At 45.5% G+C, this 14,323-nt stretch overlaps 1 pseudogene; it reads right to left on the reverse strand.

Annotated features, from left to right (window-relative positions):
- Positions 1-12,085, reverse strand: part of LOC120400529 — a 41,099-nt pseudogene extending 29,014 nt beyond the window's left edge.
- Between the last annotated feature and the right edge of the window lie 2,238 nt (positions 12,086-14,323).

Raw genomic sequence — 14,323 nt, forward strand, 5'->3', positions numbered from 1 at the left:
CCTGCCTCTTATAAGGCCCTGCTCCTCAGTTTGGGGTGTGGCCCCCAGCTGCAGCCACTTTCCCAATCAGCCCAGCCTCCAGCCGCAGCTCTCAACCCCTGCCAGGCTGCTTTTCAAAGCCCTCAGGGCCGGAGCAGGGTCCACCCTGCTACAAGGGGGTTGGACTAAATGACTTCCTGAGGTCTTCCAACTCTAATCTTCTATGATTCTATGAATATTTTGAAACCAACAAATGTGGGAAAAGCAAGATACACAACGTGTTAAAAGAGCAGCCACACACCTAATCACAGAAAACAATACATTCCAATGTCATGTGCTAACTCAGTATACGCTAAACTTTATTAAGAATGTGAGTAGTAACACTGAAGTCAATGAGACTACTCATGTCGTTAAAGTTAAGCATGTGTTTAAGTTCTGTGCTAGATCAGGGCCTTATTTTGGATAGTGTCTTTCCTATAAGCAATATCCTCAAAATAAATGCAATAAAATAATAATTTTGTTAATGTGGTAAAGCATGGAAAATAAAAAGTGAGGGGAAATAGGCTGCGGAGGGACTATAGAGGCAGAGTTGTCAAATCCACAACTCTAAGATGCGCTAATGGGCAGATAGGCTTTAACTTTACAGTTAAGAAGCTGCCAGTATGATAACTCTTCCCTTTGTGATAAGAGATCACTAAAATAGGATTACTTAATATTTTGTATCTCCTTTACTAAAGTACATATATGTGGGCTGATGGCAGGGAAGCTTCAGTGGAAAATCCTTAACCCTATCATTCAACTCCTTCACTAGTCTGACAGAGCTGGAATTTGTGAGCCTCCAAGGTAATCAAATTTCACCCATTCTGATGAAGGTTACTCATAGACTCATAGACTTTAAGGTCAGAAGGGACCATTATGATCATCTAGTTTGACCTCCTGAGCAATGCAGGCCACAGAATCTCACTCACCCAATCCTGTAACAACCCCCTGCACAGTCTCACTCTTGGTGGTGCATCAGCTGCAGCCTGAACAGATAGAACCTTTTAATAGCTTGTTGGAGCGCTCCTGTGCCTCTTGCCCTTCCCTTCCCAGCCTCCAATGTTCAGAGGGTGAGACTATAGAAAGGAGGGTGGCATGCCATGCCCATGCAGCTTCTTCTGTTACCTGCTGAGCTATAAAATTGAAATTAGGACTCTTGAAGAGGGGAATGTGGATGGGGCATGTGAATGTGCAGAATTCATCTTGAAGAACTCCAGTTACAGGTGAGTAATCCTCACTTCTTCAAGAGGCTTCTGCACATTCTCCTCAAAGCAGTTGGGTGAGAAGTACTCCTCCCTCTGGATGGTGTAGTTAGGCCTAGTTCAATAGTGATTGTAACACTGCTTTACTAAATTGTGCATCTGATCTAGATCCAAGAGTAGGAATATACAGAGGCCACCTGAAGATGAATGATAGCTTCCTTGCCTGTCATCCTTTGCCCCCGCCGCCTAAAAGAAAGAAAGAAAAAACATTGGCCTTGACAAATTAGGGAAGTTTTTGCAAGGATGGTTTATTAAAGTGTATGTTTGAGAAGTATCTATCTGTGTATGTACTTATTCCCTATTGTGATGGGTTGGATCATAGAAACCCTCTTGGGAGCTGCCACCTGATGTGCCAAGACTACTTCTGCTGCTGTTTTCCTGCCCCGTCATCTTAGGACTTCAGTGCCTTGCCTGGTTTGAGCCAGACTCGCTAGCCTGCTGCAAACCCAGACCCAGGTCTGAATCACGTCCCCTAACAGTTGTAGGCATAACTGAAAGCAGCTAACAGAAGTGTTCTTGTCTTTAACACTTAGATATCCAATTCTCAATGGGGTGTAAACCCCAAATAAATCCATTTTACCCTGTATAAAGCTTATACAAAGTAAACTCATAAATTGTTCGCCCTCTGTAACACTGATAGAGAGAGATGCACAGCTGGTTGCCCCCCAAGGTATTAACACATAATTAATAAGTAAAAAGTGATTTTATTAAATACAGAAAGTAGGATTTAAGTGGTTCCAAGTAGTAACAGACAGAACAAAGTAAGTCACCAAGCAAAATAAAATAAAACACACAAATCTATCTCTAATCCAACTGAATACAGATAATCTTACCCTTCGAGATGTGACAGTAAGTTTTTACCTCAGACTGGATACCTTCCAGATCTGGGCACAATTCTTTCCCCTGGTACAGCTCTTGTTCCAGCTCAGGTGGTAGCTAGGGGATTCTTCATGATGGCTCTCCTCTTTGTTCTGTTGAACCCTTTTATATATCTTTTGCATAAGGTGGGAATCCTTTGTCCCTCTGGGTTCCCACCCTACCTTCTCAAGGGAAAAGCACTAGGTTAAAGATGGATTCCAGTTCACGTGACATGATCACATGTCACTGTAAGACCCCAAGCCTTCATTCCTCCCAATCTGACTCACAGGAAAGCTTGCCTTCAAACAGAGCCATCCATAGTCAATTGTCCTGGTTGATGGGAGCCATCAAGATGCCAGATAACCATTAATGGCCCAAACTTTGCATAATTACAATAGGCCCTCAGAGTTATTTCATATTTCTAGTTTCAGATACAAGAATGATATCTTTATACAAATAGGATGACCACACTCATAGATTATAAGCTTTGTAATGATACTTTACAAGAGACCTTTTGCATGAAGCATATTCCAGTTACATTATATTCACTCATTAGCATATTTTTATAAAATCATATAGAGTGCAATGTCACTTATTTATTTAACCAGAGGCCCCAGTCCTGCATTCTTAGACTAAACTTGAGTGTACAAAGTCAATGGGAATTTAGTATGTACATGTAATGCAGGACTGAGCCTACAGCATTTTGTAAGTAATCCTTTTACCTCCCCGAGGATGGTGTAATTATGTTTCCTAATGATATCCCTAGACCTACCTGCCTCTGAAGATGCCAATTTAAGAAACAATATTACTGCCAGAGAAGCAGATTCTTGTGAACTGTAATACAATTCTGGGAGTTCATCTCATGGAGAAAGCACTTTAAGTATGTACCAGTACGTCCCTGGGCCTGCACTGCTTCCAGCAGCTCCCATTGGCCTGCAGCAGTGAACCATGGCCATTGGGAGCCACGATCGGCCGGACCTGTAGATGGGGCAGGTAAATAAACCGGCCCGGCCTGCCGGGGGCTTTCCCTGCACAAGCGGCATCCCAAGTTTGGCAAACACTGCTCTAGAGAAAAGAAACATTGTCATTTATAGGCACAGAGATTATAGCAATGGAGCATGACCTAAAGCAAACTTTGTAGATACAAATTTCACATTGCATTACAAGGTGAGAGAAAACTTCCTGCTTTTAAATTACCTTTCACTTATTACATGAAGGCAGATTAAAAGTTAAAAATTCAAAGCAGACTATATGGCATCCGTATATTGAACACATAGAACAGTCTTTTAGTGCACTTTTTGCACACTGCTATGCCTTTAAAGAGCTCTAGCCTAGAAATAAGAGGCTTATGTATAATGAAACTAAGGCCTGGCCTACACTAGGAGTTTATGTCGAACTTAGCAGCGTTAATTCAAATTAACCCTGCACCCGTCCACACAATGAAGCTATTTAGTTCGACATAGAGGTCTCTTTAGTTCGATTTCTGTACTCCTCCCCGACGAGGGGAGTAGCGCTAAATTCGACATGGCCATGTCTAATTAGGCTAGGTGTGGATGGAATTCAACGCTAATAGCTCCGGGAGCTATCCCACACTGCACCACTCTGTTGACGCTCTGGACAGCAGTCTGAGCTTGGATGCTCTGACCAGCCACACAGGAAAAGCCCCGGGAAAATTTGAATTCCTTTTCCTGTCTGGCCAGTTTGAATCTCAATTCCTGGTTGGACATCGGGGCGAGCTCAGCAGCACTGCAGAGCTCTCCAGCAGAGGAGTCCATGCAATCTCAGAGTAGAAAGAGGGCCCCAGCATGGACTGACCGGGAAGTCTTGGATCTGATCGCTGTGTGGGGTGATGAGTCTGTGCTTTCAGAGCTGTGCTCCAAAAAACGGAATGCAAAGACCTACGAGAAGGTCTCCAAAGCCATGGCAGACCGAGGATACAACCGGGATACAACGCAGTGCCGCATGAAAATCAAGGACCTGAGACAAGGCTACCAAAAACTCAAAGCAGCAAACGGATGCTCCAGATCCCAGCCCCAGACATGCCGCTTCTATGAGGCACTGCATGCCATTCTCGGTGGGTCTGCCACCACTGCCCCACCAGTGACCGTGGATTCTGACGATGGGATACTGTCGACGGGCAGTTCCTCGGCGATGTTCGCGGACTGGGAAGATGAGGAAGGGTTTGTGGAGGACGAGGCAGTCGACAGCGCTTACAACGCTGATTTCCCCGACAGCCAGGATCTCTTCATCACCCTCACTGAGATCCCCTACCAACCCTTCCTGGCCGTTAACCCGGACCCTGAATCGGGGAAGGATCAGTCGGTAAGTGCTTTAAACATGTAAACATTTATTTTTAATGGATCAGGAATCTGGACTATGTGAAAAGAAGGTCAATATATATGGGGATAGAACAGAAATCCTCTTGGGAGATCTCCACGAAGCTCTCCTAGAGGTAATCGGAAAGCCTACGCATGAGGTTCCTGGGGAGAGCTGCCTTATCGGGTGCTCCGTGGTAGGACACTTTTCCATGCCAGGTTATCATCAGGTACTCTGGGAGCATTGCCTCCACGAGCATGGCAGCATAGGCCCCTGGTTTGTGCTGGCTTTCACGCAGCATGCGCTCTCTATCGCTGTCAGTGATCCTCCTCAGGGTGATCTCGCTCGGCGACTCCTGCATTGAATTAGGGTAATGTTAGTATTGGGAATGCTTCACTGTTCCTTTGCATAACAATAAGCGTCGGTTTACAGCCACGTGGTGGAGGCTGCAAAGGGGCAGCATACAGGGATCTTTCCCAGGGACAGCCGCGAGGGGGTGGAATAGGGGCAGAGTTCATGCTTTCCGGATTGCCTGCAGCAGGAGGGCACTGCTATACATTAAGTTTTAAGCAGCCAAAAGTCTACGGCTTACCATGCCTGCCTGCTCCATGGATTCTGCTGTCCTGCCCCGCTTGTCTGATCTCCAGTGCAAGACCCCAGGCAATGAATGCGAAGGCCGAAAATTCGAACTTGTCCTGAGTGCGCATGAGATAGGTGCTGTGCATGGTCTTGTTCACAGAGACACACTAGACTATGTTCATTGTTCACAAAAATATATCTTTGTAAGGAATTCACTCCCTTTTTCCCATCACACAGCTGCGACTGTCTCCCGACCTGCCCCAGCATCCCCCTCACAGAGGCTGGCGCAGATTAGGCGGTGAAAGAAAAGGACACGGGACGAGATGTTCGCTGAACTTATGGGCTGCTCCCGAGCTGAGGCGGCCCAGCAGAGCCAGTGGAAGGAGAACCTCTCTCAGTACCAGCGCTCACACAGCGAACGGGAGGACAGGTGGCGTCAAGAGTACCAGCAGGTGACTCAAACACTACTTGGACTAATGAGGGAGCAAACGGACACGCTCCGGCGCCTTGTGGATGTTCTGCAGGACCACAGGCAGGAGGACAGAGCCCCCCTGCAGTGTATCTGCAACCGCCCTCCCCCGCCACAAAGTCCCAGACCCCCCTCACCCAAAGTAACAAGAAGGAGGGGCGCCAGGGGCTGTGAAAACTGTCACTCCACCCCTGCAGAGTGCTCAATTACAGGAAGGCTCTCATTCCCTAAATTTTGAGAAGTCCTTTCCTTCCTGCCTCACCCAAGCCCCCATCCCAGTTTCATCCCCTAACTGTCTAGTTGATTATTAAAAATACTTTCCTGTTAATTACTGTTTCCGTCATGTTCTTGTACAGAAGACTGTGTTTGAAGCGGGGGGGGGGGGAAGGGGGAAGGGGGTTGGTAATTGCATAGGACAGTCACCTTTACCAGGGTTCAGACATGGGGGCAGGATCAGCAGCAGGTCACACACACAGTGCAGTCAGTAGGCACCCTGGTCGGTCTGGGAGGTGGTTTTCATGTTCTGTGTGGGTGGGTGGGGGGTACGAGACTTTGTGGCGGGGGAGGGCGCTTACAGATATTATGCAGCGGTCCTTGTCCTGGACCACAGAGCCACGCAGCAGGGGAATCTGTAACCGTCCTCCTCCGCCAAAAGGTCACATAGCCCCCACACACAGAGTCCCGAAAAGGAGGGATGGCAGGCTCCGTTGAAACAACCAGTCCGGCACTGCAGACCGCTCTAGGAGCAGGAGCCTATCATTCCTCGAGTTTAGAAGCGGTCTTTACATCACTACACACCCTACCCACCACAGTCTGCGTCCCAGTTTCAACCCTTTAACGCGAAGTCATTAATAGAGAAAACGTTGTTAATTAACAATGTTCCATGTATTTTATTTTTAAACGTGTGTTGGAAGGAGGGAAACGGGGTGAACGGGGTATGTAACTGCAGAGGATAGTCAACAGTAACTGGGTAAAGAAACGGCCAGGTTCAGCTTCTCTGTAAAGAAACTGAACAGTCACAGGTCACGCTGCTCGCTGAGGAACCTAGCTTTCAAAGTCTCCCAGATGCACAGCGCTTCCCGCTGGGCTCTTCTAATCGCACGGCTGTGCATAATCAGCAGCCAGGCGATTTGCCTCAACCTCCCATCCTGCCATAAAGGTCTCCCCCTTGCTCTCACAGAGATTGTGGAGCACACAGCAAGCTGCAATAACAATGGGGATATTGGTTTCGCTGAGATCCAAGCGAGTCAGTAAGCTCCTCCATCTCCCCTTGAGACATCCGAAAGCACACTCCACCACCATTCTGCACTTGCTCAGCCGGTAGTTAAAGAGTTCTTTGTCACTGTCCAAGACGCCTGTATAGGGCTTCATGAGCCAGGGCATTAGCGGGTAGGCTGGGTCCCCGAGGATCACTATAGGCATCTGCACATCCCCAACAGTTATTTTGTGGTCCGGGAAGAAACTACCTTCCTGCAGGCGTCTAAACAGACCAGAGTTCCTGAAAACACGCGTGTCATGAACCTTGCCCGGCCACCCGACGTTGATGTTGGTAAAGCGTCCCCTATGGTCCACCAGTGCTTGCAGCACCATTGAAAAGTAGCCCTTTCGGTTAATATACTGGCTGGCCTGGTGGGCTGGTCCCAGGATAGGGATGTGAGTCCCATCTATAACCCCACCGCAGTTTGGGAATCCCATCGCAGCGAAGCCATCTATGACGACCTGGACGTTTCCCAGGGTCACTACCTTTGAGAGCAGTAGCTCAATGATTGCGTGAGCTACTTGCATCACAGCAACCCCCACGGTAGATTTGCCCACGCCAAAGTGGTTTGCTACTGACTGGTAGCTGTCTAGCGTGGCAAGTTTCCAGAGGGCTATGGCCACTCGCTTCTGCACACTCAGGGCTGCTCGCATCCGGGTGTCCTTGCGCTTCAGGGCAGGGGACAGCAATTCACAGAGTTCAAGGAAAGTGCCCTTACGCATGCGAAAGTTTCACAGCCACTGTGATTCATCCCAGACCTGCAGCACTATGCGGTCCCACCAGTCCGTGCTTGTTTCCCGGGCCCAGAATCGCCGTTCCACAGCATGAACATGACCCATTGCCACCATGATGTCCACAGCGCGGGGTCCCGTGCTCTGTGAGAGGTCTGTGCCACTCTCACACTTCATGTCCTCACCGTGCTGCCGGAGCCTCCTCGCCCGATTTCTCAGCATCTGACAGTGGAAGAGGTGGACGATAAGGTGCGAGGAGTTGACAATGGCCATAAGTGCAGCAATGATCGCAGCGGGCTCCATGCTCGCAGTGCTGTGGCGTCCGCTGTCACTGACCAGAAAAGTGCGCGAAGAGATTTCCCGCCGGCGCTTTCACGAAGGGAGGGCGGGAGTGACGGTTGAATGACGACAGTTACCCAAAACCACCCTCGACACATTTTTTCCCCCCAGCAGGCATTGGGGGCTCGCCTCAGCATTCCAATGGGCAGCGGGGACTGCGGGAACTGTGGGATAGCTGCCCACAGTGCACCGCTTCCAATGTCGACGCTTGCCCCATTAGTGTGGACTCACAAAGTCAAATTACTGTCCTTAGTGTGGATACACACGTTTGACTTTGTAAGGTCGATTCCACAAATTCGAGTTAAGTTAAATCGAACTACTCTGGTAGTGTAGACATACTCTAATTAGTAGATCCTGCTACAACTTTGCCCCTTAATGGTCTGACCTGAGTTAATTTCCTGGCATTAATAGGCATCCTGTAAAGCCTATTACAGGATCTCACAATAGATTAACTGCCTATTAAAGCTACAGTAAATGTAGCACATACTTTCATGCATGGTAATGTAATAAAATTAGGAAACAATCCTTTTTTCTTGTAACTCTGTATTTTTTTTAAAGTATTTTAGCGTTGGAAGATTTCTGAATGCTCCATGCTCAATGTGTATCAGATTGTTTGTGTTTGTGATTAGTTTATAAAGAAGGAAAATATTTTAGTAGTTTAATAAATAGTAGTTTAATAGTAGGGAGAATCTGCACTTTGCTGATCTACATGAACAGATGACACTCTCAACAAAGAGTCAATAGCGGAACTCATTGCTAAAATGTCACGTTTTTACAACCAGACTGCTAGTTCTAAAGTAATATTGAAAATAAAATCAAGCTACGGTTGCCAAAAGTAATTAATGATGTAAATGTGCTCCCTAACTCACAAAGTTCAGTAACTTGTGATTACCGTGCCTGGACCTCCTGGTCATTACTGTGATTTGGTTTGGGGCCATGTACATATAAGGTCTTTGGGGCAAAGACCATCTTTTTGTTCTGTGTTTACAGCACCTAGCACAATGGGGCTCTGGATCATGACTAGAGCTCCGAAGTGCTATTGCAATACAAATAGTAATATTTTAAAGTTTATTCTGCATTAGGATTCTCCATCTTGGATCTGTACAAAGTCCTATTTAAGTCAAAATTGTAGTATTGACTTCAGTGTAACTTATCCTTCTAGTTAATATAAACTGATCAAAGCCCTAAGCATATGCCAGACTGAAATTTCTGAGGATCCCAGGCAGCCACGATTGGATAGCACCTAGCTGGAGAGCTGTTACTGTTTTACTTTGAGAAAGGTGAAATCACTTCTATACACCATTAAAGAAGTTATTGCTGCCAATCTATTATCTTCTAAAATATACTTATACTATTAATAATGACCTTTTGGCTAAACATTAGTCTGAGAGATGGGCTGTGAAGCTGAAGTTTGGGTGTATGACTCTGTTCTGATTCTGCAATCAGATGCATGCAACTAGACCTCTTTGTTCAAGCTGGGCTTCAGTTAATGGGGCTCTCCGGAGCTCGTGTGAATTTGTTACAGTGCCATTGACTTCTCTGGAGATAAGATAGTCCAGCTGAGGAGCAGTAGTCAGACTGCGTGGATCTGACTGCAGGGTCGGGGGCTTTATGTGTATGAGAGGCTATATAGGTGACCAGCATTCCAGATCCTGAAATTGCAAGAACTCTACAACTTTCTTCATAGCTGAGCCATGCGCCTGGAGTCCAGGCTCTGTATGCCACTGCCAACCTCATATGTCATGGCTCCATAGTGCCAGCAGCATCTCCTCAAGTTCATCTCTAGCTCCTGGTGCAAGCCCCTGTGCCCTGTTGAACTGAAAATGAGATGGGTTCCACAGTGTCAGTTCAACAGAGCGCAGGGGCTTGCACTGTTAATGGAGCCACCTTGTGGGTATGAAAGGTGATGTATTAATCGATATTCTCTTGGGGTGCTGTTGGGGACCAACGTTCTAGGCACCCTTGGCCACTTGGGCAGCTCTCTACTCTGCTTGCTCTGTCCCAGTTTACTTTCTGTCAACACTTCCCTGGACAACAGAGATAATATGTCCACATATTCCCCTCTCAGGATTTTATCCATAGTTGTATTGAGAAAGTGAACTCCCATAGGGTCAGTCACCCCAGCGTAACTGTACTTAGGACTGACTCAGGGGTGGGATAGCTCAGTGGTTTAAGCATTGGCCTCCTAAACCCACGGTTTGTGAGTTCAATCCTTGAGGGGATCATTTGGGGATTGGTCCTGCTTTGAGCAGGGGGTTGGACTAGATGATCTCTTGTGGCCCCTAATAATCTATGATTCTATGACCTCCTTGGTGCCCTGTTCCCCACAGTCCCCCCTCAACTCTATTCCAGGAAGTTACATGTCTTTACAACCAGTGAGTCAAAATGTGCCCAGGGGTTTCATCTACACTGCTGCCCCCCAACCGTTTTGGTGGGTCTGCCCCACCTGCCTGTCTCCTGACTTCCAAACTCATGCCCACACTGGGCCTCCCCTGAAGCCCAAGCCAAGCCCCTCACTCACAGATGCCTGAAGTTGTTGCAACAATTGCAGATTAGCTTGCATCAGCTGTGCAACACCATTAGTGTCCCCACTACGGTGCACCCTCCAGATGGGCCTGATATGGATTCTTGGACTCCCATTCCTAGCCCTGGCCTATTTATTACCTGGCAAGGCCCACTCCCATCCCCCTCAAGTAAACTCTGAGAGGGACAATTTGAGTCCAGACTCTGCACCTCCTGGAGGACCCTGCAATCACCACCTGTTGCCACACTGCAAGGCAGTATATCACCTGTGCCACCTGTCCCCCGGACCTTTGTCTGTTGCAGAGCACACTCACCCCTGGAATCAGCATCACTCCCATCTCCTAGGCTCAATGTAGAAGAACATCCTGATTCTGGGTGACCCAATACATGTTAGAAGCTCTGCAATGCTGTGGAAACAACCTCAGAAACCATCTCACTGACCACTTACCGCAAATGGCTTCTGACTATCCCACCAGCAAACACAGCCTTCATGTGTGGTTGCTTCCCCTGGAATATTCCCCCTCCCCAGTCCATGAGGCTGCCCTGGGTGATCTAATACGCCACAGTGGGCTTCCCCAAACCCTGTCTTGGTAACTGCCCTTGGCAGGAGCACTGGGCAGGTGGGCAGTGTAGGGAAAGCCCTTGTTCCCTGATCCCGCTCCCTGGCTGCAGCACTGGATGGGTGGGTGGAGCGGGGCAGGCCACGGTGCCCCGACACTGTGGCCTGATAGGAGTGCCGGGCAGGTGGGTGGAGCGGGGCAAGCAGAGCCAGGGATGGGCCTGGATGCTAAGTGGGTGGGCCATGGCCCATGCAGGCCCATCCATGGCTACACCCCGGCCTCCCTGTGAGCTGTTTCTACCCTGACAGTGCCTGTCCCTGTCTGGGGAAGGAGGAACTTTCCCCCCTTCTCTCCACTCTCACCCTCCTGTGACCAAATGGAGCCATGCTTCCTAGCATGCCTGGATCCTCTGCTTCCTGCTGCTACCTTGCCTGCTGAGTGGAGAAAGGGGTTTCCAATGCCAGGCCTTGCACCTTTAAAGCCTTCTGCCCTTATGTTCCCCAGGAGTGAATCCGTGCTGCAAAGCTGACCACCACCCACCTTTTTGCAGCAGTTTCTGACCTTCTCCCCACCGCCCCCCACCATAAAGCACTACTGCCTTTTTGCGGCAAGCCTGGAAAACGTCCCCCCATCCCCTTGCTTTAGGTGTGTTGCGGTCATTAGCAACATTTGGGCTTTAAATACTTCAATGTGTTTCCAATTTAATACAGTACTTTGGAGAGAAGTGATTCTCACCACAGACCTGTTCCAAAGCCCATGGAATTAAATGAGCAGAATTTGGCCAATAACACTTATTTTGCATTGTTTGCACTATTGAAGTCATAAATGACACCAACAAAGTCCTCCTTTTAGCTGATGCTTACATTTCAGACAAGCTGGGAAGGTTGTCAAATGCACAAGCTTCTAGTCTTTCTAGAGAGTCACTTTGAGAGATTTCACTGTAACAGAAAGGCAAACACAAAACACTAAATTGAGTGGAAAAATATCATAAATAAGTTTTACCTTTTTTTTAAATAAACATGAACAGTTAAAAAAATCGAAGTTCTTCTTGCATTGCAACAGGAGCATTGCCCCACTCAAGAAACTCTGAGAATGGATTTCAGTGGAAGTAGGGAAAGCTCAGCACTTAGCAAATTCAGTTCTAAAGATGTTACTCACTTTGGAGAAATCATCATAACATGAAATCTCCCATTTCCCAACTGTAAATGCAGGAGTGACAAAGACAAATATTAGTATGAATGGAGTAATCCTGCAAACCTTTCTGCATGGAACTAGTCCTACTTAAGTCAATTTATTCCTATGGGTAGGGGTTTGCAGGGTTCTGAACTTTATCCAATACATACTGAAGTCCCCGGAAAGTCACCTAACCCAGAAAACCAAAAGAATACATTCATTGAAGTTTATGGACACTTTCCAAAATGTAAATACTAATCCCATTATTTACATGCAAATGGACAGTAACTGGATCTTTCTCAGTGTGGCACAGGTCAATGTGAATTTCTTTGTAGGAAATGTCAGATTTTGATGTGCATTCATTAGCTAATACACATGCATACTGTACACAAGAATTCATGATAATTTAGGCTATCTGTTAAAGAAAGAAATTGTAGCTGCTGATTATTTGTAACATTCCTGAGTTCTTGCAGCTTCCTTTGACATATTTATGGTGCTGATAAATTAAGGTCTTGGGTTTTATGTAAAATAGAATGTTTTGATTAATTCATGAGGAACAGTTCTTCAGAATAGTATTTTCTTCATCCAAAGTATCTTTAAAAAAGCTGGACATATTAAACCTAAAACCATATCTAGTTAAGAATGAATGATATTTTCTAAATAATTGGAATGTATTTGTCATATCAGAGTTGGTTGTGTCACCATATCCTGTAAGGTACCTCATTTGGATTATAATTTCAGCAATTCCTTTGGGGGCTGAAATGTGGTAGAGGAGCCTCAACACACCTTATCAAATAAGAAAGGCTAAGGGAAAAAAGTATTTTCTGAAATATATTTATTCTTTTAGTAAGTCTGGTCTTGCTTTGTTTCTTTCAATAATCAGAATTTGCTGACAGCTTTTCACTTGGAATGTGGTTTTTGATGTTTGGAAAGTTTAATGTGAATGAGAAACCAATGTAGAAAAAGTGGCACACTGAGGCCCTGATCCTGCAAAGATTTACTCAGATTTTTAACTTTATGCATTGGCGCTACTCAGTGTGTCAAGTTAAATGTATACTTGCAGGATTGAGCCCTGAATTTTGATGATTCCACAGAGTTTCCACTGGCCTCACAGCCATGCATCCCTGAGTACTTTGAGGCAGTGGGAATGCTATATCATCTAATCTGATGCTGTCGAACAAATGCTAATATGAGACGAATGGCCAATTATCTGACTTACAGAATGTCCAGGGTTTTTTAAAACTACATCTTTTCCAAGTAGCATTAAATCTTGATAAAATTATGAAGAGCTAGATTTTTCTTTCACTTAAAAGCAATAAATTCTAACATGCTCATTATCTGAATTACATTAAGGGCAAATGAAAAATATCAACCATATATTTATCATCTTTTTGTATGATGGTAAAATGTCAATATACACAACACACTAAGTGTGAAGAAGAGGCAAAAGTGTTATAAATATTGTTCAGGAAAAACATCAAAACCTAAATATTAAATAAGTTTTACATAGATCTCCCTTCTGAAATGGTAAATTTGAACTCCTCCAACATTAAGCAGCAAACTAAAATACAGTGTAGTTGAGATAACTCATTGCCATTAGTAATTGATTAAAGTAGCATTATCACATGTATTAAAATGCTTTATGGTAATTAACACAAAGGAGAAAATTCTGTATTGCTTTACACACCTTGAGATTGCAAAGGGGTAGATATTGGTGAATAACTTGAACAAAATATTCAACCAGTAAGCAGTAAAAGCAACTTTATATAGAATACATAAAATGTAACAAGTGGAAGAAAGGGGCAGTAGATAGTCATGAATATAAATCAGAAGCAATGAATTGTAGAACATTGAAAAGGGAAGAAAAGGGATGCAAGGAGAAACCTATGGCCAGCACAGCTAAGGACAATAAGGAGTTTTCAAAGTATATTAGAAATAAAAAGATTCCTAACATTGGTATTAATACATTGCTAGATGGAAATGGTAGAATTATTAATAATAATACAAAAAAAGCAGAAGTGTTCAATAAATATTTCCATTCTGTATTTGGGGGAAAAGATGGATTCATATCACATGATATACTTTCCACTCCAACAGTAACTAAGGATGATGTTAAACAACAGCTATTAAAGTTAGATATTTAAAAATCATCAGATCCAGATAATTTGCACCCAAGAGTTTTATAAGAGTTGGCTGAGGAGCTCACTGGACCATTAATGTTGCTTTCTTTTTTTATT

Source organism: Mauremys reevesii, linkage group 3 (genome assembly GCF_016161935.1).
Source record: "Mauremys reevesii isolate NIE-2019 linkage group 3, ASM1616193v1, whole genome shotgun sequence".
Classification (NCBI taxonomy): domain Eukaryota; kingdom Metazoa; phylum Chordata; order Testudines; family Geoemydidae; genus Mauremys; species Mauremys reevesii.